General features: G+C 39.8%; 1 long non-coding RNA gene across 1 annotated transcript; it reads right to left on the bottom strand.

The window, feature by feature from the left end:
• Window positions 1–9358: 9358 nt before the first annotated feature.
• LOC128139209 (uncharacterized) lies at window positions 9359–25121 on the bottom strand. The gene is made up of 3 exons (XR_008234277.1): window positions 24539–25121; window positions 17854–17894; window positions 9359–17105 (listed from the first exon to the last, which is right to left on the bottom strand). It is a non-coding gene; the product is annotated as an uncharacterized LOC128139209 (long non-coding RNA).
• Window positions 25122–25232: the final 111 nt, after the last annotated feature.

The raw sequence follows: 25232 nt of genomic DNA, 5'->3' as shown, positions 1-25232 counted from the left end.
ATCAAACTGACCTGTCAAATAAATCACAGCATCAGAGAGGTGTGTTGGGGGGGGGCCTTGCTCCCTGGCTTGACCCATCAGAATACTTATCCACCAGTTCTGCTTTGAGGAACAGTTCAGTGGTTATGGCATCTCACAGAAGTCCTAGCGGATGGTAAAAAACGTGTTTTTTTCAAGCAGCCAACCTGTAAATACAACTGCAGTTTAAAATGTACATCAAGCTTTGTATATCAGCTTTCCTATGCAACATTACTAGCCATTAAGTTTCCCCAGGTCATGACATTTTTCAATTAATGGGATTGTACAGGTGTAATCGAAGGGATGATACCAATCATCCATATGATACCAATCAGCTCTCATCAGTTGTGATGGCATGTGAGAAAGAGGGCCTTTCTTGATTTATTTTACAGCCCAGGGGAATTCATGCACGTAATAGTGAGAAAAAAGGTATCTTTAAAACACACTTTCTATGCAACCAGTAAGAATCAATAACAATAGCAATGCTGCTATTAGTCATCAGAAAACAATGGAATTTTAATTCTGTAAACCAAGCCAGAATTTTCTCTTTAAATTATGTTCTTTCCACTTGACAAGGAAGACTCCTGGAAATGTTAGCTCATTGTCCTTCATCACATTTTGCTATTTTGAACTGAATATACCCCCACAAAGTATTCCCTTCAATTCTACTTGCAAGTTTGGTATTTCAGATTAGGTACGGATGTTGGACATGAAAGGATTTTTCTCCCCCAGTTCACACTTAAAACAATTCAGGTAAAAATAATTTAATTCTAGGAAGCAGCTAAAGAGGAAAAAAGCCAGTATGGTTTTGATGTTAAATCGGTGTGTCCCAAGCTCTGCGTGCCCAGTTTTAAGAAACGGAACCCATCAAATTCCCCAAGAACTAAAGGAGACTTTTGAAAATGTGAGACATACTGAAGCTAGGTATTCCAAACAGAAAATTGGGTTACAGTACTTCATTTTTCACTCATCTAGCACCACAATAATTATCCTATTGTATCCTATGTAATAATCCTATTACAAAGGTCTATTGTGAGACTTTAATATTTAAATATTTAGCAGCCGAAGAGCATCAGTGAGTGTTAAGTAACATTTCTTTCCCACTTCCTAATCTTTACCACATCTCTTCCTTCTGTATGACAAAACAGATAAAGGTGTTCGTGGTTTAAACCACGGACGCTAACCTATCCACAATCTAGTCTGAAATTTTGAATTAGATCAATTTGGAGTACCATTCAGTAGCTGCTTTTTTACTAGTCTCATACTTGTATGTATTAAATATCGTCCACAGATTTCCTGTGTAGGCCTGTCCCCAGGGACTAAAAACCTGATGTACACAACTCATAAATAAAGCTAGTGAGACATGAGCAAGAAAAAGCATAGCATACTTCTGGGAATCACTCCAGTAAAATAAATATGCAAGATGGCACATCACCCTACACAAAGCTGGCAAAGGTAAAATAACATTTGGGTTTGATCATTATGGAAAATAAAATAATTCTGTGTTCATATGTACATGCTGATCTTCCACTGAAACAAAAGGGCAAAGGCAAGACCGGAGTTTGACTCACAAGAAAACAAACCTGCTGGTAGCAGTTGTAGCTTATTTACCTAAATTGGGGGATCAAGTCTGAATTCAATCTCTGGCTTTCAGAAGGCCCGTGAATTGTCTGGAAATGACCACCATAATTTATTTCCTATCTCTGTGGTTCATGACTCTTTCTATGGCATATGCTTGCTTTTAAGAGCCTATCTAAATTCTAGGTATACCTTTCCCTCAACAGTCACAATGCATGACTCCATAGAAAAGTAGTATCAAAACACAGTGAAGAATGAAAGAGGAACAATAGTCTTGCTTTCCTATAATGGGTTTGGATGAACACGCCCTCCCACTTCCATCTGTGCTTTACTCTTTTTTTTCTTGAGAGTAGAATATTACATTTACTGGCATTGACTCTTTCCTCAGAGCTTATTCTTTTGCTCCCCTTCTGCTCTGCTCTCATTTTCCCAGTCTTTTCTACTTTTTTGTATAGTCTCCTGAATCCTTATTTTCCTATCAGGTTTTGCATTACCTAGTCCCCAGTTTTGTTTACTGTTTTTATTTATTAGACAGTGAAAAGTTCAAGCCACTGTATATAAGCTATGACAACAATATGATTGCACAGAAATGTTCATTATTTAAGGGATGAATTGGCACAAGAGACATCCTGCAACTATTTAGATTGTAGACAGATGTCTACGTGTGTTTTGCTTGGCTGTAATTTGGAAATATACAGATTTCTTCGAGAGCAAATGTGATGTGTTCTTGCCAAGTTTTATTTCATTGTGGATTGGTCCATATTTTTGCTTGCAGGGAAGAAGGCTTACTGTTGTCTTATAACTGTTTGTTGGTAATTTTGCTTGGGTTCTTAAATATTGTAAGTGAGAGTAGAATTGCACACTTCCTGTGCAGATATAGCTTTAAAACATGATATTTATTGATGTCACATTTCATTAGAAAATTTTAAAATTTGGCGTTTAAGAATAATATCTTAAAAGCAGTAAATAACACTATTCCAAATGTGTTTTGTTCAGGTACTCTTACTGTTGCTTTGTGTGGGGGTTTTAAAATCGCCTTATCATTTGTATGATTGAACATCCTTATGCTATCAGATATCACTACTTTTGCTGCACAAAGAACCTGTAGGAAAGCTTTTCATGCCTCTGATGAAAAGTTACTTACAATATAGGAACAGAAGTTAGATGAGAGGTATACACGCGTTATCTACTGGTGTTGCACATTTGCTTATGGGACTGCAGGGCCTGACATACCTATATAGCACATGTAAGCCTTGAGACTCCTTGAGATTTTAATTTGGGCAATAGCACACTCAGTGCACCTGATGTCTATGGGAATCCCAAGTGTGCAGGAGTGTAACGAAAAGAGAACAGGGCTGTGGGGGATATGCACACATCTAACGCTGATCAGTTACTGATAGGTAACTCATTTTCTGTTCTCCTCCTGGCATTTATCTGTATGCAGTATATATCCATATTTCCACCACAGTGTACTCAATAGCAATCATTAGTTTCTTCCATGGCAGGCTCAGATTCTTAGGAGGTTGTGGTTGGAACACTTTATGTTGTATCCCATCAAGAGTTGTTAATATACCCTACATAACATCTGTTGAATTAGGAAGACAGAGCTTCAGGTTGATGCTCTGTAGATGTCTAAGATAAATAATTTTCTTGGTGAAATTGCCGGCACAGATGCTGCTCTGACAGCATATGATCTAACGGTTTACCTGGAATTGCCGTAACAATCTTAAAACAGACTTGCAGTCTGGAATGTAACTAGGTAGGAAAAGTCAAGTGAGTATCTTAAAACACTTCACTTTTTGTAGTTGACAGGGTACCTGTTACATCCCAAGTCTGGAGAGATGACTCTGTCTCCAGGAACTTGTGGTTTGAGGGAAGAATTCAGAAAGATGGATTTTCTAGTTCAGATGGAGCTCCGTAACCATCATTGGCAGAAATCAGAGGATGCCATTAAATGCTCTGTATCCATTTAGAGGAGAGGGATCTGCTGTACTCCTTCCTCACTCTTGTCACTGAAGTGATGGCCTCCAGGAGGTCATCCTAGCTGACAAAAATCAAGGGCATAAAATTTTTGTCAAGGATAGGGACTCCTGGTATGTGACATGTCCAGACACAGGTTCCAGTCTGAGGTGGGAGGACAGCCATCCAGCATGCAGGCTAAGAGAGGGAACAACTTTTAAGTACAGATATCAAACCATTCCTTTGTCCAGTGCCTCCAAATGCAGGAAGTCCATAAATTCTGCAGATACTCTATTCAGGGTATTTGGAAGCCAGGACTCTTTTGGCAAGTGGAGATTAAAATGAGTCTTACTCGATTTTGCCAAGTAATCTAGGAATTAGAAGGATTGACATATAAGTATAAAAGGAAACAGCTATCCCTGGAACACAGAAATCATTGTCTTGTTGACCTGTGCTGTGAAGATGTCCATTCAGAATAAGTCTATTTTGAGAAGATGCCTTCAAATGTATTTGATTTCCTGTGTTTCGAAGAGGAGCATCTGCTGAAATCTTTTACCCAGCTATTCTGCAGACTAAGCACAACACAAAAAAGAAGATTTTATGCAAATGACAATTTAATTTCTTCCTGGCACAGAGGCTAATGCCACATTCTCGCACTATTGACATGAAGCCGTATAAGATCGCTAACAATCATGATGGCTTTTCTGTTTTAGGTATTTGTCCACTAGAAACTGGTTTAAGGGTCTGACTTAACTGTAAAGGGGCCATCCAAAAACTATCAGATGACAGTAACTTTCTGTCAAGACTTGTGTGGTGTCAAGAACTAACCTATATCCTGTGAGTATACATTTCCTACAGGAAATTCATCTTTGCTACTATCATGTAACAGAATAGCAACCACCTATTCTGCACTGAAATATTTGTCTGCTTTCTGCTGTTTCAGTCTAGCAGGCATAATTTTCCTGAATTGATGGTATTTTTAGAGTAAAATGAGAGGTAAGGGTTCTGTGGTTTGAGGAAGTCAAAGGCAAGTTCAATGTCTGATTCAAAAGCAAATTTCTTTGTGACAATGTGCAAACTGATGGGTTTCTTTAGCTCACTGTCTCCAACAAGAAAAAAAAAATCGAGGGATAAATTGATTTGTATTTGTGAAATATTCAGCTAATCTTCCCCCTTGACTTGTAAGAAACCGAGTGATGTATTTTGGGTTTGTTTTTTAATCCTCAGTATTTGGAAGCTCCATCTCCCAGGGTAAATGAGACCACTACAGCTATGCCTACACTGTAATGGGCCAAAAAGTCCTTTGGACCAGAAGTAAGCATGGCATGTTCCGTACCACCTCTCCCTCAGCCCTATCCGCTCCAGATACATCATGGCAGCAAGGACCACCAGCAGACTGCTTGTGAGCATTAGCATGCTAGCGCTACCCACCAAACTCATTCAGGTATGCAGATGCCAACATGCTCTGAAGAAAAGGCGATGTGCCCATCTGAGGTCAGTCCTGTATGCTTGCAGTATAAAATGTGGGTAAGTGTGATTTTCAGCAAGGTTTCAGGTCTGCTTTCATTGGAGTACAGATGAAGGTCTTAAGTGATTATGTAAATGTAGTAATTATGTAAATCTAGAAGACTTATAACAATTGGAATTAAGGCTGAGAATGTAAATGAGGACCTTGCTATCTTGCATTTGGTGAGAGAAGTTTTATTTTTCTGAACAATGTAACACATGAAAACCTCAACACAGATCTTTACTAACAAATCAGGTTGATGGGTGGTAGGATAAAGGTTAAGCATAATTTGTTTTTTGCAGTTTTCAAAGTCATATACAAATCCTGTGTTCTGAGTGCTAAACTCTTATGCCCCATACATATGTTGTTTGTTTCATTAGACTACATGTGAACGAAAAGAACAGCTGTGACCTCCCCTTGTACTTCTAAAGGGCCCTGACAAAAAACCAAACCAACCCTCTTTAAGAAAAAACCTCTTAATTTTAATTCATTCATTCTGCATGTGTAAGGACCCACAGAATTATTCCACATTTTCACTACACTCAAAATTAATAGTGAAAAGGCAGCTAAGGTAGAATTGCACACCTGTTCATATTCAGTTTTGGAGTTCTCTCTTAACATTTCGGTTACACTGCATAGCTCTCCACCACTGTTTTCTAATCTAGAACCAGACTCATTGTAAACTGATATGACATTCATGTAAGCCTCTACCTGGGCTGAAACTGTGAGTTCAAGTAACGCTATTTCCTCTTTGTACAATCTTTGGTTACCTAAAATATGTTATTAAAATGATTTTTCTCTTTCCATATATAATTTTAACAATTCTTTGTTGGATTGGGTGTAATTTTTTAAGTGTAATCATTACGCTGATACAAGTATTTAGCTTATTTTAATAAATTCACTAATATTACTGTATCTGCACTGCAGGCTTATGTTGCTTTTATTACACCAAATGATTTGTTCCAAACAGCTAAAGGTATGCAAAAACCGGGTGTGTGTAGCCCATAGTTAAACTAATGCAAAGCCCTTTTAAAGGGCTTTTAAATCTTTTAAAGATTTAGCTTAAGTCGGTAGATGAAATAATTAATAAGTTTTGAATGTGACGAAAGCATAATGATACACGTATTTCACTGTTCAGCACTCACAGCTATTATCGATCACCACCCCCTTTCTATGCCTCTTGGACTGCATGCACTCCTTTTTTCCCCAGAAAATACAGATCTTCAAATACAAGCACAAGTAATGAGAATACACAACAACAAAACAACAACAACAAAAAGGCCTCTGAACTCAGCTGGAGAAGGAGGCTGCTGCCTCCCCATCAACAAGACGGTGTTGATCAGCTTGCCTTTCTGCTAGGCAGCTGCTCGCAGCTTCTGCTAAGCTCCGCACTCAGTATGGGACGTGGAAGAGCAGAGATACGGATGCTGGGATAGGAATCTGGAAACAGGGAATACTGTAGTTCATATTATGGTGGGGAAGGAGGTAAGGAAGGAAAATGCAAGCAAACAAGTGATTTGTGACTCACTAACACTGTATATTTTATTTGCCTTGTTCTTGGCCTGTGCCAGTTTGACAATCTCTGTCTTTTGGTCTTCTTCCACATACTCCCACTGCTGTCTAAGCTTTCCCATGTGTCAAGTGACCCAGATGTTTCTCCTCCACTGTCTTCCCACTTGACTGAGCTACTCCTGTGATTAACAGGCAAGAGGTACATGAACAGCGTGCATTTTCAGTAACAAATTCTGCAGCTCATTGAGAACTAAAAGTTAATAAAAATATTTTTAACATTTAGGTAGTAGCAGAGTCTGATTTGGTGTCTACTAATTTTGTTAATTTTCATATGTAATCATATTTAAAGAAATTTAAATTATACAATGAATTACCCAAGTCTGTTACAAAATCTCTCATTTTTAAGACAGGAGTAACAGAAAATTTGCTCATGCTTGCTGTATCACTGCCTGAAGAGATACAGGAACAGGCAAAGAAAGCAAGCAGAACATAGCTGTAGCTGGCTGTGCTCATGTAATCCAAATAATCCAAATATTTAATAGCCAAATGTTCCCAACAATAAATAAGCAATAATAATCTATTCTATATCAAAGGATATATTTGAACTCCCTGGGCAAGTTTTGGCTTAAGCTTGTGAGGCATGTGGTAGTTGAAAGGAAATATACAAATAAAAGATAAACATGTTCTGAATTATTTTACCAACAAAGGGGAGGGGAGGGGGCAGGAATGACCTACACTGTTCTGGACTTTGTTCTTGAAACAAGCAGAGTAACTATCCTCAAAGCACACACTGTGAACTGCGCAGTCTGTGACAAGGTACCAGGCCTGGCCAGATACCCAAATCAGCTCAGCATGCCCACTTGGAGTCACGTAATGTCAGCGGGCGTGTTAGCTTAACGCTCAAAGGCGTGATAAGAATGTATTTATCCAGCCGTGAGGAAAGTGCAGTAAATCTCCCTGTGTCATATTCCCCCATGTTCTTCAAACACAGTTACATAAACCCAACCCACATTTCCCTCTTACTATGTGGCAAATATAATCCTCTCTCTAATAAAAAAAAAAAAAAATGAATCTGAAATAACATGTTAAATAATTTGCAGGAAAGATTAATAGTTCTGCTGACTGGTAAAAATCTGGTTAGAGCAGTTAGGGTATGATGACTTTTTAGGAGCAGGATAAAGTTTATTCGATTCTCTGAGTGTCCTCAGCTGAACTTACCAGCCCTTTGCTGTGCAAGGATTATAACTCACGCTGCAGTTGGATCAGCCTCCATTTCTATTTTTAGTGCAGATCTTGCTCCTTATTTAGTCCTGATTGCATAGCCAGAACTGCATTCTCAGCAGCTCAGTGAAAAGCCTGCCTGTTCCATTTTATAACTTTTCCAGACAAAAAGATGGGAAGCCTGTAGCTTTCCAAACAGTCTTATTTTAGGAGCTTGCAATACGATACAGTCCAAAACCCAAGGGCCACATGAATCCCTGCTGAAATACTATTGACTTTCCTGGAGTTTTACACAGCAAGAGTTTGGCTGCTTCTAAGTTAACTAGGATATTAAAAAAAAAACCAAACACAAAACCAAAAAAACCCCAACCCAAAACCCCCCAAAAACCTTCTTCACCCTAAATACTTAAAAGGTATTTATTGAAATCGTAATATACATCTGGATCAAATTCTCCAGAAAACATTTTATCCTCCTTAGATTCATAGTTTATAAATCCAATTCATGGAGGCAACTACTAGCCAAGAAAGAAATAAACAAGGAAAAATGGAAAATGTTGGTTTTAAAGAATCTCTTAGCAGGGATGACCACACAGAAGTAATTTTCTGCCACTCAATTAAAACCATAAGAACATTTTTAGTTTTGAACAAAGTTTTCCCACTACAGCAAGGAGTTGCTGTAATTCTGTCAGGATCAGCTGCAATGCTTCACCTTCACTTCTAGGATTTGTTTCTGGAGTATCTCCTTAGTCATATATACTTAGTAAGCTATATTTCCATGTGTTGCACGTAAGTGCATGACTAAAAACCAAGATCAAGATGATCAAGGCCATTGTGAGGCTGTAAACACACAAAATGCAAAAAACCTACACTGATAATACATGTAAAACACATTTTTATCTACATGTACTGAAATACATTGTCAGTAATGGATCTTATTTCCATGTGTGAAGACACTTTGCATCTTACTTTACACTGAAATTACTGTCGTGGTTTAACCCCAGCCAGCAACTAAACACCACGCAGCCGCTCACTCACTCCCCCCCACCCAGTGGGATGGGGGAGAAAATCAGGAAAAGAAGCAAAACCCGTGGGTTGAGATAAGAACGGTTTAATAGAACAGAAAAGAAGAAACTAATAATGATAATGATAACACTAATAAAATGACAACAGCAATAATGAAAGGATTGGAATGTACAAATGATGCGCAGTGCAATTGCTCACCACCCGCCGACCGACACCCAGCCAGTCCCCGAGCGGCGAATCCCTGCCCCCACTTCCCCGTTCCTATACTGGATGGGACGTCCCATGGTATGGAATACCCCGTTGGCCAGTTTGGGTCAGGTGCCCTGGCTGTGTCCTGTGCCAACTTCTTGTGCCCCTCCAGCTTTCTCACTGGCTGGGCATGAGAAGCTGAAAAATCCTTGACATTAGTCTAAACACTACTGAGCAACAACTGAAGACATCAGTGTTATCAACATTCTTCGCATACTGAACTCAAAACATAGCACTGTACCAGCTACTAGGAAGACAGTTAACTATCCCAGCTGAAACCAGGACAATTACACATACGTCCAAATAGATCATTATTCCTAACCCAAGATAGAGAGTCATACCCTCGCATGCACAGATCTCTTCTTAGATGTAATCCTAAACCCTTGCTCTCCCAACCTGCCACAAATTTCTAAGAAATTGTTATGCTGGTCAGGGAGTGATCACTGAATTCAGCCATCTTTATTGTACATGTAAGGATATCCAGCATTCCTCCTGCAGTGGGGAGATTGATTGCAGATGGAAATTTCCCTCAACTGCCCCTGTATTCAGGCCGTTGACTAGTCCTTTTATGCCACACTGAGAACACAAAGGCAGATTTAAAAGAAAATTAACTGGAGGAGTAAAGAATAAAAATCAGTGAAGGGAAGGATGGACTAATATATTCTCATTGTAAATTCAGTAATTTAATTAGCCCTCAGTCAAACACTGGACAAATTACAAAGCCAATACAAAACAGAAGGGCCATAAAAATTACGTATTCAGCAGGTCTGAATTTGCATATTCTGTGTTCCCCAAATATCCTATTAATTCCATGAAAATGGAGGGTATTCCAAATACATGAAGTCAAGTTCTGTATCTTGATTTAAATGACACAAGCTTGAGAGAGAGAAGTTGAATGCCAGAAGAAGTACTCAAGATCACTATCTCAAAGGCAGGAGGTTAGAAACTGCAAGGACTGGAAGTTATTAACCGAAAAGAAAAGGCCTAAGTACTTGAAAGCCTCTTCATCCTAGCTGCTATCAGGAACATTGTACCCTTGTACCCTAAATGGAGACTACTGAAATTAGGGTATTTGGGATATGGAGTGTCTTGACTGTGCTTCTCAATCTGATACATAAAGTTGAAACTCTAACGCATTTAGAAAAATATAATCATAAAATACTGGCACTGTGCTGCCAATGCTTAAATCAGGGCAATGGAATCATGACGTGTGTGCCTATAAATTAGGAACAAAAATTTAGGTGTGACCATTCTGACACAAAGGTGTTTAAGAACAAAGCTTTATTCTCAAAGAGCCATGAAGGCCACTCAGATTTTTTTCAAGATTACACTGAAAGAGACTAAACTGCACATGAAATCCTTCAGAAAATGTCTAAAAATATAACATATCCAGAGCCTATGCTAACTTCCTTTGAGCCCTTTTCAAGAACGGGCTTTTGAGCTGATCCATGGCAGAGGAGCCCGAGAAGCTGATGCTGAACTGCAAAGGGCCAAGATATAGTGTGGAAGTCTATACCTTTAGGAGAATATGCCATATTCCAGGAAGGTTTGGAGAAATCTTCCACAGGGAGGCTCTACATCTAAGAATAAAACTTAGAGGAAACACCTTAAGGAATCATGACAAGATTTTCTCTAGCAAGCCACTGGCATGGACTTTCTTGTGAAACACCATAGTATAGTGCAAAAAGTATCAATTTGCCCACAACTACGTTCTGGATGTAATTTTTAATAAAGAAAGTGACTGCTGAATCCATTTGGAAGAAATACTGATCTAAGTGTATATAGCTTTGTTTGTAATTCAACACTATAAAGAGTACCTTAACAAATTACGAGTATTTTGTGTCTGATGTAATAACTATTTCTGTATTTTCAGTTAGGAGTGACCAGTTCTGTGTTTTGAGTTAGGAAATGTGCATAGCATTAAAATAAATTATTCAAGTGCCATTTTAAATCAAAATGAAGTAGGTCACTTTGAAGTCAGCTTTGATGGGCAGTTTTGTTGTTGGGTTTTGGTTTGTTTTTTTTTTTAAATGAGAGCATGAGTCTGTTCCCTTAGCACCACTTAATCACTGCTAACTTTCATGAAGAGCAAACAAAAGGCCTCTTTTATTTATCCATTATGTTCCTAAGAGGTGAGAACAGCTTGATGCAAATGAAAATCATTAAAGCATTCTGCACTACCATTAACTGTCGGAATATCTGTCCATGCAAATGCAGCACATAAGCCAGTGAAACTGCAGCCTCATGACCTTCGGCATTGAAAATCCATGCCTTATGACTCTCTTAACTCAACAGTTAAAATACTCACTATGACATGCCTTTGCATAAGTGCTTGGTTTGGATAGGCATGGAAATGGAGTGCAAGCCATTACACAGAAACATATTCAGTTTCAGATACCCCTTCACCCTGACTGGGCAAGGGGTAACATCAGAGATACCTGATTTGTAACAGTGCTACAGTATGAATAATAAGCTAAAATGCGATTGCCCAGATTGGATCTTGCATGCAATTACACCCATAACTTCACTCAAATGAGTACTTCCATTTAAGACACAATGAACATATAATAATGCAAAACCATAAGTGGTTTGTAGGATTAGAGGCCTAATTAGATATAAAACCTACTGACCTAATTCTTTAGAACTTTGTCCTTTGTGTAGCCATTTATGCCCATGCGAACGGCATACAGAACACTGCTATTCTCACCAACCGACCAACAAAGATGGGTGAATGTATGGAGCTAGCGAGTTTAGTCCTCCAACAGCAGTACCTAGCAACAGAAATGCACCAGAACTCTGGCATTCTTAGTAGTTTCAACCGGAGATATACTTGTGATAGCTCAGACAGCTGGTTACAGAAGGCCATTTATTGCTGTTCACTCTTGTCTCCCTCCTTGGCGAAATTTAGGTCAGTCATCAGGCACAAATTTACATCTGCTGCCTAAGAGCTTTTCTAGAACTACGTCTTGGCAAAGGTTAAGGGTGTGTCCCCCTCCTTCGGGACACATACCTCTGTTGCATACCCTTACGTAGCAGCAGAGTGGTTAGGACACCGCATTATTCAATAGCAGCTGAAGAGGCAATAGTAGATTGGATTCTAGGCTTTCCATTGCTTGAAGGACACCAAACCAGACTCTCTTGTCTCCTAGGAGAGTGCCCCTATCAGCAGGTGGTTGCACGTGAAGCATCTCTTACCTCCAGCTTGGGTCTTTGCCAACCAGCACTGAGGAATGGAAGACTTAGAGGCCAAAAAGAATAAGGAAGCTTTAATCTCCTAGGCCTGCTTATGTTTTTCATTAAACAGTAATTATATAGCTTGCATGTGTAGTACTGAGTGCAGGGACTAAAGGACTCTTAAGCGAGGGCCCTTCTTACTCATTTATTTAGATGTTATGAAAAGTAATTAATGTATTTGAAGCACTTAGGAAAGAAAGAAATCAGTGGAGCTGAATAACCCTAAAGGTCTTGTTCTGAATTTGGCAAATTGGCACATTTAAAAAACCTCATCTGAGACACTGCTGCTCTGCCTACACTGCTTAGTAAAATGGTACCAAGGAATAAGCTTGAACACCAGCTTGCTCGTCACCCACGCTGTTAAGCTGCTAGCACGCTGTGTGGCAGTTTAGGCCCATAACAACTAGTACCATCTGAAACAGTGCTCCCACACTGCGCAGGGGACAGCATTCGGAGGCAGAGGGACATAGCAGTCTCTCTAGCCCTGTTTTATTTCACAGTGTAGATGTAATATATGGTAAGGAACATTACGAAGAAGCCAACGAGGAAATTATGAATTCTACTGTCACAGTACAGTTCATGCCAAATCATTCGGAATTTTTGAACCTTTGAAGTAGCAGTGTTATCAATTTCTACACAATTAAATTAAAATAAGCTTTAAAAGTTTTGTTTTTATTGGGGACATAGAAATAAATCATGCTAACAACAATACAATATTTACAGAAACATTGTGCCTCTAACATGCTCATTCATCTCCTTTTCTGTCAGAACGTAAGAAATAAAGGATATGTTTCCAGGTAGTGCATTTTATCCCTTTTGGCAACTACTGCTGTATTTTCTCTTTATCTGAGCGAAATTTACTTCAAAACAGAACTATTTAATTTAAAAAATGCTAATACTTTCAAAGTGTGATAAAAGATAAAGCTACCCTGGATGAGCTTGAAAAACATGGATGCTGTTGATTTCTTTTGTTTAAAATAAGCAATTTCTGAAGTACTCCAGGCAAAAAGCAATTCTGTGCCAGTCATGAAAAGAAGAAATAAGGGAACTGACTAGTAATTTCATGCTGCAGCAATAGAGAGAAACTCAGGTTACTGGTAGTGAAATCTTTATCACAAAACAGGTTTAAAAAGTTGCAGCTAGAACATGGTCTTTAAACACATTTTTTTCTCTAACTACAACTACAAAAAGGTGGAGATTTTTTGGTAAGAAATTCAATTTCCTTTTCAAACAAATAGATACTAAAAAAATCTTAGTGATTTTAAAAGCTTATTCCTTACAGCACAAAAATACAGTCTCATTTTTAATGTGCACCTAAAGATTCACCCAGAGCCACCATAACTGCTATCTTTAGAGACAATGATGAAGAAAAACAATCAGGGGATGCAGGAAAGGTATTGTTTAATGAAAGACATGCCCATTTTTCTCAAAGCACAAGAAGTCTTGGCACTGACAATTCTTGCTTCAAATGTCCAGTCTTAATGCCTTATTTCAGAATGATATGGTTTTGCAGACAAGCCCACAACTACATTTGATTTACTGACTGATTCTCTTCTGTTTCCTTTTAAAGATAAAGAATGTGTTTAAAGCCAAGTGTGAGAATGTGATCACTCCTTGGAAGGCTCTCTTCCCTCTCTGAACAATCTGAGACTCTTTTAAAGTTATTTTTACAGCATAATCATTTCCTACTTTTCCCTGCATATTCGTACTTTCACTCAACAATCATTTTCTTTGAAAAAAGCATGGTCCTAATGTGAACACATCACTTAAGTATTATCACATCATTAATTATTAGAGAAAAAAAATGAAATAGGTCAAAAGCCCAAGTGCTGTCCTCAGAGAAACAGCTATGCACAATACTGTCTCCACGAAATAGTTTAAAAAGTAGCATAGAAAAAGGAAGGTGGAGGTGCAGTGGGTGGGGAGACTGGACTATGGCATAGTGCTTAATACTTTACAGATTTTGGGGGCAGTGTTGTATAATCTTATTAGCCAAGTCATCAAGTTCCTGCTTGTGGACAAAAACAAGTATTACTGATTTTCTAACTAAAGCAGCTGCAAGATTACTCAAGAGACAGCAGGAAACACGCACCATATTATAACAGAATCCAGTCTCAGTCACTTAACTGCACAGCTTCCAGAGAGAATGTATCCGATTTCTGTACTCGACTAGGAGTCTATAAGCAACACACACAATTTTCCCCCCAAGAATCTGGAAACGGAATCATGGTGTCTTTCCTTTCAATTTTTCCTAACTTCAATTAACCTATCACATTAGATTAGCAGATCTACTCTATAAATTTGTTTTCTTCCCAAGTTTGTATCTCCAACTGTACCTATCTCATGCTTTGATATATAAAATGACCAATATACTGGTATGAAAATTAATTTTATTTGCAAGACTCCAAAATTGTTGAGGTAGATCTGTGTGCTGATGGGGCCTGCATTTTCAGTGTCATCCTTTAGTAGGTACTACTAGAATTGGTAGATTAATAACAATAACAAAATAATGATAATAATATCATCTCAATATGTAATAATAATAATAATAATGTAATAATATCATCCCTTCAATGCGAGTACTGGGCAAAGAAGAATGCTAGCAAAAAGTCCTCAGTAAATGAACATTTTTGAAACTAGGTTTCAGTAGTCACAAAATTAGGTTTTTAAACATCTAGATAAGAGCACCGCCTTTGAAATTCTAAACTACACTAAACAATTTCAGGACACACAAGCCCAAAAATGTCAGCCTTAAAGGACAACAAAATACTAGGCAATATTTAGCCTATAATAAACCAAACATCAACACTTTCCCCAAAAGCCAGAACAAAATACACAGTCCAAAGGAAATCTTTAGATATTACATAATTCAAGTTTACGAAAGCATTTGGCACTCTCATGAAACCTCAAAAATCACTCAGAATGTGTTAGATAGACTATGATGCTGAACAAGAGGTACAAAGACACAATGACCATGTAAAAATTCTGAAGCTTAAGGAAAACAGTGACTATTGTAGGGCTCAAGATAAAACTGTGAAAACTGACAGCAAATAAAAGAATCCTAGGAAAAAGGATAAGTAGCAATCTGTCTATATGCGTGGTGCCACAGGAACTGTTGTGAGGCCCTGTTTTATTTGACATCTTCATTAATCCCTGAGAGGCCACCATGCAGACAACTTTGAGGACACTGATACACCTCAAAGTAACTTAGTGTGGCTGAAATGCAGTCAGAAAACAGTAAAATGAAATTGAGTACATGAAAAAACAAGCTACTGCTATGGAAATGACTGAGACAAATATTCTGGAACAGATTCTGGAATATATTCAATAGGATGGAAATACCCCAAAGGCATAATATTTGTAAAGGATCTAAGGATAACAAGCAAGCAGGAACTACAAATAGATTTGCAACAGAGTACCAACAAAGAGACTAATCTAGATTTGACTTGCATTCTTGGAAGCACTGTATCCTAGAGCATGAAGGTAACAGTTTTTATACAGCAGTAGGGCAGACTGTAGAACATTTTATTTGTGGACAACTAACAAAGTCCTTCAAGCCTCTTGGTGGACCAGACATTAATACGGTCAAGTAATTAATTCTGCCCTACACATAGAGGTCATATGGATGCCTGAAACAAAGTAAAAAACTCTCTGGACATAAACCATAAATTCTTCATCCACGCTCTTTACAACCACGCCTGGAATTCACCAATGAGTACTAGGCATATTACGAGACAGATCTCTGCAAATTGGATGGAATTCACATAAAAATAACAGAAATTCTTTGGGAGCTGGAAAGACTCAAAAGGAAATGTTACAAACCTATACAAGTGTTACCTTACTTGCTCAAGCTAAGCAAGTAGGAAGTTCAAAATGCTTCCTTCTTAACATTCAGTTTGTTCTGGAAAACTATTTCAAAGGAACAAACCCCAAGAAGGAATAATAATTATTCAAGGTGATAAGAGGTTATATATACATACTCAATTAGGAACAGAAAGATTTAGACAATACAGGAAAGATATACTGAGTTCCAAACTACAGGTAATTGTTGTAATAGAAAAAAACAGTAGATATCTGAAACTGCAGCATAAGATATACGTTCATATATTACAGGGATCAATGCTGACAGATATGGACAAAGCATTTAATGGAGCTCTGCCATCCCTAATCTAATCTTAAAACATTTTAAGTTTACTCTTATGGCAATACTCCTCTCTCCTTTTGGATAACAGATGGCTGTTTGTGATCTACATATTGGACTGAGGTTTCTTTCACTTTGTCTGATGCATGAATGAGGAATGCCTCCCGTAAGTCAGGCTACATTATAACTACAAATATAGCATCTAAAATTAAATGGATTTCACCACTTACCATCCAGCCCCATTTCTGTGATTCATTCACAGAAACACATTTCACATTTTAAAACAACAAAAATTCAAATAATAACCACATACTCATGTATATTTGGCTACATAAGTTATAGGAGACTGATAGGGCTTTTGGCAGTTATAGTACTTGAAAATTTTCCATTATGTCATCTTTTTAATTACTTACTATTTGAACCATTTGGGCTAACTCTCTTCACACCAGACATTTCTCAGTTGACAGTTTCAACTAAATGCTTCAGCTGTTTATTAGAACTAGAATATGAAAGATTATGTCTCGCTTGCCTGTTTAGAAACAATTCTTACAACCATTTACCTGTGCTGCATCATATGGAATAGAAATTTCAGAGTTTGGTAGGGATATGTATACATGCAGAGATGATGGAAGGATCAACCGCATGCAGCCTCAACTGGCAGCTCTGTTGTAAAAATAAACCAATTACTTTTATTTTTACAACAAAAGCTATTCAAATGCTCAACCATTTTTCCCTTTATACTCCACTACTTGCCAGAAACTCTCATTGTTGAACATACCATTCCCACAAACAGTATTAATGTTCAAGTGTTATATGCCATTACACACAATTTTCTCTTTTAAGTCCATATCCAACTTTTATAGTCATTAGACCAAAGCACTAGACATCAGGTTTTTTAATTATGCTGATTCAGCAATGCCACTCAAAACCAGCTCTAGCACTATTCCTTATCTAAGACTTAATCAGTTCATCTTAATCAAATTTCATCTACGAAATTCTCATTGTCATATATCCAATCACTAAACTTCACTTATTACTATACTGTTAACTGTTCCCCAACAATGTGTATGTTCTTGTTATACTAAACTTAATTCCTTATGCAATCATATAAACATTTCGCTCTTGATAGTAGGTCATCCTCCCAGAATGGGAGGGAACCTCAATCCGTTCTTGACATGCAGAATTCTGTCAGCACAGAACAGACCAGGAATCTCATCTTTAGAATTAAAATTAAGTGTTTACTGATAATTTTCTCTACCTTATGCATATGTTGCCTCTCAATTAAATACATTTTATCAACTTAAAGAAAAAGTGGTATAGTCCTACATTGTTACACGTGTAATTCTTTATTAATTTTTATATTTCAGGTAATATTATTTTCTTGAATACTTATGCACTTTCCTGTATGCACATTCACCGGTAGGTTTTTCTGATATGAGGCAACGGCAAGACCTGAAAATGTTGGAAAAAAAATTATTACTTTCAAAACAAAAAATTGAATAACTTTCAATCAAAACTTCTGTTTGAAATGGAAGTTGCTAAATGCAAATACAACCCAGGAAACAAAAATGGTCAAAGGCGACTTTGCATTTTCAGATAAACATTATGTATGTGAATGCATATACACAACTCATTTACAGATATGAACATATACATATGGCCACAATACGTGTTGTAATGGTTGCATTTGTGCTACAGTCAAGGTTTTCTGAAACAGAAAGCTATACCATATTCATGGTATACAATGTATTTTGTACAATGATGATGAATACTCATTTATCCTAATGGGTAAATTGTCTGCATCAATTAGAGGAACCCACTGTTGAAATGTTCAGGGAACTACATGTAATTCTTCTAGAATTTTGATCATCAGGTGCAGTCATGTGCGATAACCAGCAAATATCATATAAGCCTTTTCATAATCTCATCAACTTCCATATTAAAACTTGCTAAAATGCTCTGCCCTCCTACTTTCACCGAGAGAAGAAATTCATTCCTCCATTGGTTAGAAACCTTCTTTCATGGCAAGTTAATTTCTAGTTTATATCTAATCATTCTACATCAACACTGCTCTTTGGCTTAAATAATTTTTCTTTCTTGCTTACTCCAAAGTTACAGATATACTTACAAAGTTCACTTATATTCTTTCATCTTTTGTTTTTCTAGATGAAGCCAACTTATTTTTATCTTCTTGATAAAACAGGCTTTTCACATCCATGATCATTTTTAGAACCCCACTCTGTACCTCTTCTAGTTTAAATTCATCCCTTTTGATGACTTAAAAAATAGTCCAAATAAGGTATGATGAAGATGTATAATCATATCGATATATCACTTGCTTTGATAGACATAACTCACTTCATGCAGTTTAGGATTGTACTTATCTTTTAGGACCCATCATGGGGATAGATTCATACTACCCTGACTCCCAGATCTCTTCTTCTGTCATTTCTGACGTTCTAGTTCAGAGCAGAAAATTCTTAGCAATTTTAAAGTGCAAAATCTTGCCTTTCCTATGCAAGATGTTATGACATTCCTATTATTCCAATCCAAACCACACAATCCTTCCTATATGATATGCTTGTTCTCCTCCAAACTTAAGGTTACCAGTAACTTTTATTTATATGCTAAATAGGACTACGCTAAAGACATTAAATGGGCGGACTCTGCCTGTAGCCAGCTTCCAGTTTTATAGTTCTTTTTTTGACACAATCCACTGTCATTTCCCATTAGCAATTCTTTATGTTACGTATTCTACTTCATTTCTCATATGGCACTATACTGAATCTTTTTATGAAGTACAGATTAAATCTCCTTCATTTCCTTTGTCAAGAAATTGATTATTTTATCACAAAACTACCCAGTTACCCCAACAAAATCTACCTTTACTACACCAAAGTTACATTTTTTGCTATTTCTATGCCTTTGCTTATCCTACATTATAATTTGTTTCCTATGTGCCATATACTGCAACAGTTGCATGTAACACTTCCTTGGGCTCTCCTTCAAATACACCTTACTTTCCAATCACATGGCACCATTCTTGCCCTGATAGGTTTATTGAGAGTCTTTGCTAAAAGACTGCTTTGATACTTCTAATATTTTCATAATTGAGACCTAGGTTAATTTTCCCATCAGGTTTCTAGTGGTAAGACATTGTTGGTGTAAGGCCATTGACTAAATATAGTGACTGCCCTGGTTCTGTCAGAATTTGACTACATTACACTTCAGAGCCTATTGCCTAGCCTGCATCTCTTCACTGAGAAAAAAAAAATAAAATCTCATGAATTAGGATCTTAAGCATTATTTACAAAGCACAGTTACCTCCACGAATGAATTCAGCAGCCTAAGTGGCACTTTAGGCCAGTTTGGTATCCACAAGTTGCTCAATTCCTTGCTGTTCACATGCTGTCCTAGGTTTTTATCTGATAACATCCAGACAGTACTTGACTTTCTGCTGGTATGATGGGCATGTACAATGTTGCCTCAAATTCTGGCATAAATGGGCCTAACTAACTGGAGTAGAACAAGGCTTGTCATGACTCTTATATGAGGAATCCTCCTGTGTACCTTGCCTATGATATGTGATTTAATAAGCATTCTTAAAACATGAAAGACCACCAGAAATGAATCTTCCCGAATATTTACCATAGGTGCATTAGTTCATCCATTAACCTACTGTTAAGGCACTCATATGTGAAATGCAAACCTGTTTTCAAATCCCAGATCTGCTCGACTTGGAAGAGCTATCTTTCCCTGTTCTTTTATCTCCCAGATAAGATAAAAGTTGTACTTGCTTAGGTACCTAACTCTAGGAGAGGACTCCAAACTGAGAATCCTGAGAGAGGACTTCAGCCTTACTCCTTTGGGCAGGGTAATGTTGAGTTTATACTTTCTCAGCATTTCTAGACAGCTTCTCATCCAGTGTACTCATTTTTGCGGACTAAGAGGACTACTTCTTGCACTGAGCGTTTAGGGAGCCCGAGAGCCTAACATGAGACTATGGATTCGTGTATGTGGCAAAGTACATACAGGTTTGGCAGTCCAAAATTACACAGCGTAGCACCAAATATTTTAGTCTAAAGATTCAGCCTTTTTTCATTCACTTAGTCTGTGGGGCACACCGGGAAATAAACTTCCAGTGTAATGCAGACGCTTGACTGTCTACGTCAGGATACCAACTGGGTGGACCACATACTACTCCTGATCCGCGTGCCCAGGTTTTCTCCCTGCAGAAACCATGTTTCTGTCACCTGAAAAATCAACACCTGAGAATATGCGGGCCACACTCAGCCCTCATTCTGAAATATAATTTGGATAAATCCAGGGCATCCCCAGACTGAGAGAGCACTCCAAGATTTCAGACCATAGACCTCAGAAATACTGAACATCCTGGAAATCAATAGGAACTCAAACACGGATAGAGAAGTCAGTTTTGAAGTTAAGATGTACTGTTCGAAATTCTACCTTTGTGTTATAGTCTAAACTTTTATCATCAAATTCTGTTGCATCCTGCTACTATAATTAGATATTTGAAAAATGTGGCTTTTCCCTGGCCCCATCATGTTTAGTCACTAGATGATTCTGTGTCTGCTCATATTTGCATTTATAAATTTTTTGTGAATTGCAGATACTGTTTTGTGACCGTTTTTTCTTAAAAGTAGGTACACAGTAAGGATTAAGAGAAAGAAAAAACTGATGTGCCTTTTGTTCAAAAAAAAAAAGGCAAAACTATATTGATTTACTCTATAGAGGAATTCTAACTTTTACGACAGTCATCAGTTATGGTGATAACTAATACTATTACTACTCAAATTTTTATTGTACAGCTGTTTAACTGTGCATGATTAGAAGCAGTTATATATTCAAGCTTGATTATTTTCATGCAAATACATAGCTGGCTAATGGGGAAAACAGCTGCTGCTTAGCAACTGGAGGAACAGAGAAAGGGGGTGACTTGCTTTATAACAGAAAACTGGATGAAACCTCTTAGAGAGAGTACATACAGAGTTTGGAGATACCAGGGAAAATGGGTGGTAGTGCCCTCTAACCATGATGTTTCCTTTTGCAATTATTGACATCTGAGGATGGCACCATTTTCAGGTAATAAAGGATAAACTACAAGAAAATTTATATACAGTAGATGCATGAACAACAAATAAAACAAGTGCTAAAGACAAACCCTGACACAGAAGCTGAAATGTAGGAAATTCAGAAACAGGCTTTGTGACTGTCATCTACTGTAAGGGTTAAACTGACTTTTAGACTTCAGCAACTTGAACTACTGATCTTAAGCTACCACAAGCCAAGACTGCTGGAAGAAGTGTTTTCTTTTTCTTGCTGCTGCTCAAGCTCAGCCCCTGCACTGCCTCCTCCACTGTGCAAGCACAGGCTCTCACACACCTACATAATAAGGCAGATCAGGGACCTGATCTAGGTTAAAACTAACCCATATTTTTCAGTTGGATCACTTTTACCTGGATCAGTTTCCGAGTCCCATTTGTTATGCAGCTACTCAAATGCTTGCACTGACATGAGGAGGAGGGCAGGGGGACCTCCCATGACAGTGCTGACTCAAACCTTTTCTGAAAATATATTCTTACCTTGGTGTGACCCTGCAGACTAACTTGACTTGACTGCAAGAAGAAAATGAAAGCAGAAGTGCGCTCTACGAAATGAAGGGAAACTGAAAAGGCACAGCTCAGAAAGCATGTGAGTTCCATATAAATGTCTGCATGGCTGTAAGACTACCACTTGGATCAAGCTCCTTACATCAAAAAGGGAAGTCACTTAATTTTTTTCTCTGAGAGTAACATTCAACACTTTCAGAAATCAAATTAATACCTCATATGAACAGGAAGCTGGCTCTAGGTTAGGTATCAACTGTTCTTGTCTCAGCCCTGCTGCCTTCCGTTTGCAACAGTTATTCCTAATTCAAAGCATGGTTCTCTCTGATTTTAATAAACAACATAAAATTTTTTGTAATGAAATAGAAGACTCTGAATGATGTGCTTTAGTGAATCCTGCTGTATGCTTCTAAAAAGCTAGTTATTCCAGCTATCTACACTATTCTGTTGCGGGCAATTGCTTTCTCTTCAGCAGGACTACTACCAGATACAAACCTGCGCCTACACCTCACGCACCACGCTCATTTAGAAAAAGCCGGAATCCTCCAGTAGCTTAAATGTCTTGGATTATGTACCCACCCAGCTGAGGTGCAGATGCACATCATGTTCTGCTGCCTATGTATATGACAAGAGAATACAGTAGTGGACTGGTATCCCCTTGCACAGAAGCGGACTGCTGATGTCGTAGTAATCTTAAACTCATGCAGGAAGGGGCACCAGAGCACATCTGCCAGTGTTCAAAGACATTAAGCCGTCAGTGAAATAAACAGCGGTGGGAAGATACAATGCTCAGGAAGTTAAAGAGGACCATGTGAACAGAAAGACAACAGAGCACAGAATAGAGTTAACACAAGAGCAGAGCAGTGTCCCTACCAAAGTCCTACGGAAAATGCGGGAAATGTATTAGCTTAGCACCAGTTCAAAATGTATTCAAATAACAAGAGTTAGAGATGCTATTTCTTAACATGCTTCACCAGTAACCTCCTAGTGATTTATCAGCCTTTGTGAAATTTCAGTATTCATAAGAGTATTCCTGCAGTTCCAAACGTTTTCCAAATATTAGCCTTGCAAATGTAAATAACTGTGAAAAAATTAAAGTTGTAGCTCAGTTATTCTTTAGATACAATGAAAATAGTTTGGGTTTCAACCCTATTTCAACTACTTATGTCTGTGACGCAAGATTTCTTGATAACTAGGTAGTTCGACTTTTTTTCTGTTTGCATAAAAATGAGTTTAAGGAGGAAAACAGATGTGAGCTAGTGAACATAAACAGCTTACAAAGAAAGAGTAGGAAACGAGTTACCCTTGAGTAGACAGGCAAGCTTCCTGTTCATTACAATGAAAAAATGAAGGGTAGCAACTGCCTGACCTGTCTTTTGTTCAAATCTAAAACCAAAACATATGTAAGCAAAATGTGAAACATATGTTTTACATATTGGACTTTTGTCAGATTTTATAGATTTGTACGTTTGTCTCATATCATCCAGTCTTGCACGCATATGTAACAATATCATTCTAAGTAGATGTAAGAATATTTGGCCTTTTTATAGGCTGATGTTCCACGCTGCCAACTCTTTCGATAGTTTTTTTTCCCCCCAAATCCTCAGCTCTGAGACAAAGAGACTGCAATAGGAATCCCAACTCAATGTTTTTTGTTATCATTTGACATGAAAACCTGCACGAGAGAGCGGTAAAATGCAAACCAAGCTCCCCTAAAGGGCCAAATAAGAGAAACCTAAACCCTCGTGAATTTTTACCCGAATTAACGACGGGGAGCAGGAAGGCACCCAGCTCTCGGGACTCTCTTCCTCCCGATTAACGCAGGTCTCTCTGCTGGGGCCCAAGAAGCAGGGAGCCTGACCCCCGCCTCGGGGCGGCCCTCCCCAGCCGGAGAGGACCCGCCGTACAACAGCAGGCCGCTCTCTCACCCCCGCCAAGTACCGGCGGGGGGCAGCTCCCAGCCCGACCTTTATACCCCCGGGGGGGGGGCGGGCAGGAAGGTAACGGGGCAGCCATGGCAGGGGAGGTGTAGAAAGAAACGCGGTGGCCGTGGGGAGAGCGAGGGCGGGGGAGGAGCGCCATGGTGGAGCATGCTGAGAAGAAGAAGAAGAAGGAGGAGGAGGAGGAGGAGGAGGCCGGAGGGGCGGCGGGCAGGCTGCGGGCCGGCCCCCGCCGCTCCGCCGCAGCGCGCCCGGCCCCGCCCCGCCACCACCCGCGCGCTCGGCAACGGCACCAACCGCCGCCGCCCTTCTGCAGGCCTCGCCCCCCGCGCGCAGGGACCGTTACCGCCAAAGGGGGCGCCGGCTTCGGCGGAAGCGCTGTGCCGCTATGCGCCCCCCGCCGTGAGTAACGGCGGCAGGAGGTTTCCCCGTCTACCCTCCCCCCTCGCCCCCCATATTTTTCTGTTGTTGTTTGGGGTTGGTTTGTTGTTTTTTTTTTTGTTAGCCCCCGCAGCCTGCGGAGACTCACCTTCCCGCAGCGAGGCGGCTCGGCATCCAAAATGGCGGCCGACCCAGTTTAACCCCATCGTGTCCCAGCAGCGCTCCCTCCCCGCCCCATCCGCGGCTCGGGATTCCGCAGCCTCACCCTAGCCCGCGCGGCCGATCGCCGAATCACCGAGCACCCCCGCCGCCGCCTCCCGCCACCGGGGGGAGGAGGGTAAAGCATCGGAAAGGTTTCCCCCACGCCCGCGCGCACTCGCGCCCCGTCTGCCGAGCCCACCCGAAAGACGGGGGAGGGGGGGCGGGTGTGCGTGTGGGGGAGTGACACTTCCCCCGCTCGTTGCCCCCCTCTTCCCCCCCCCCAACACACGGCCCGTCCACCTCCCCGTTCCCCCAATGGTTGCGTCCGTGACATCATCATCATGGCAACAACAGCTGCAGCCCGGAGCCGGGGAGCTGTCGCCGCCGCCGCTGAGGCGTTCGCGCTGCTGCGGGGGGACGGGCCCGCGCTGCCCGTCAGGCGCTCGCGGCCGGCCGGGCTCTAAGAGCCCCGCGGGGGCGACCCGGCCGAGCGCGCGCCGCCGCGCACGCGCCCGGAGCAGCAGCAGCAGCAGCAGGAGGAGGCGGCGGCGGCGGCGGCGGGGGGGGGGGGGGATAGGAGGAGGAGGAGGAGAGGGAGCGCGAGCGAGCGAGCAGCGACAGACAGAGAAGGGCGCGCGCCC

Source organism: Harpia harpyja, chromosome 3, assembly GCF_026419915.1.
Source record: "Harpia harpyja isolate bHarHar1 chromosome 3, bHarHar1 primary haplotype, whole genome shotgun sequence".
NCBI lineage: Eukaryota > Metazoa > Chordata > Aves > Accipitriformes > Accipitridae > Harpia > Harpia harpyja.
Note: the sequence above shows the minus strand (reverse complement) of the source record. Positions and strands in the feature narration are given on the sequence as shown.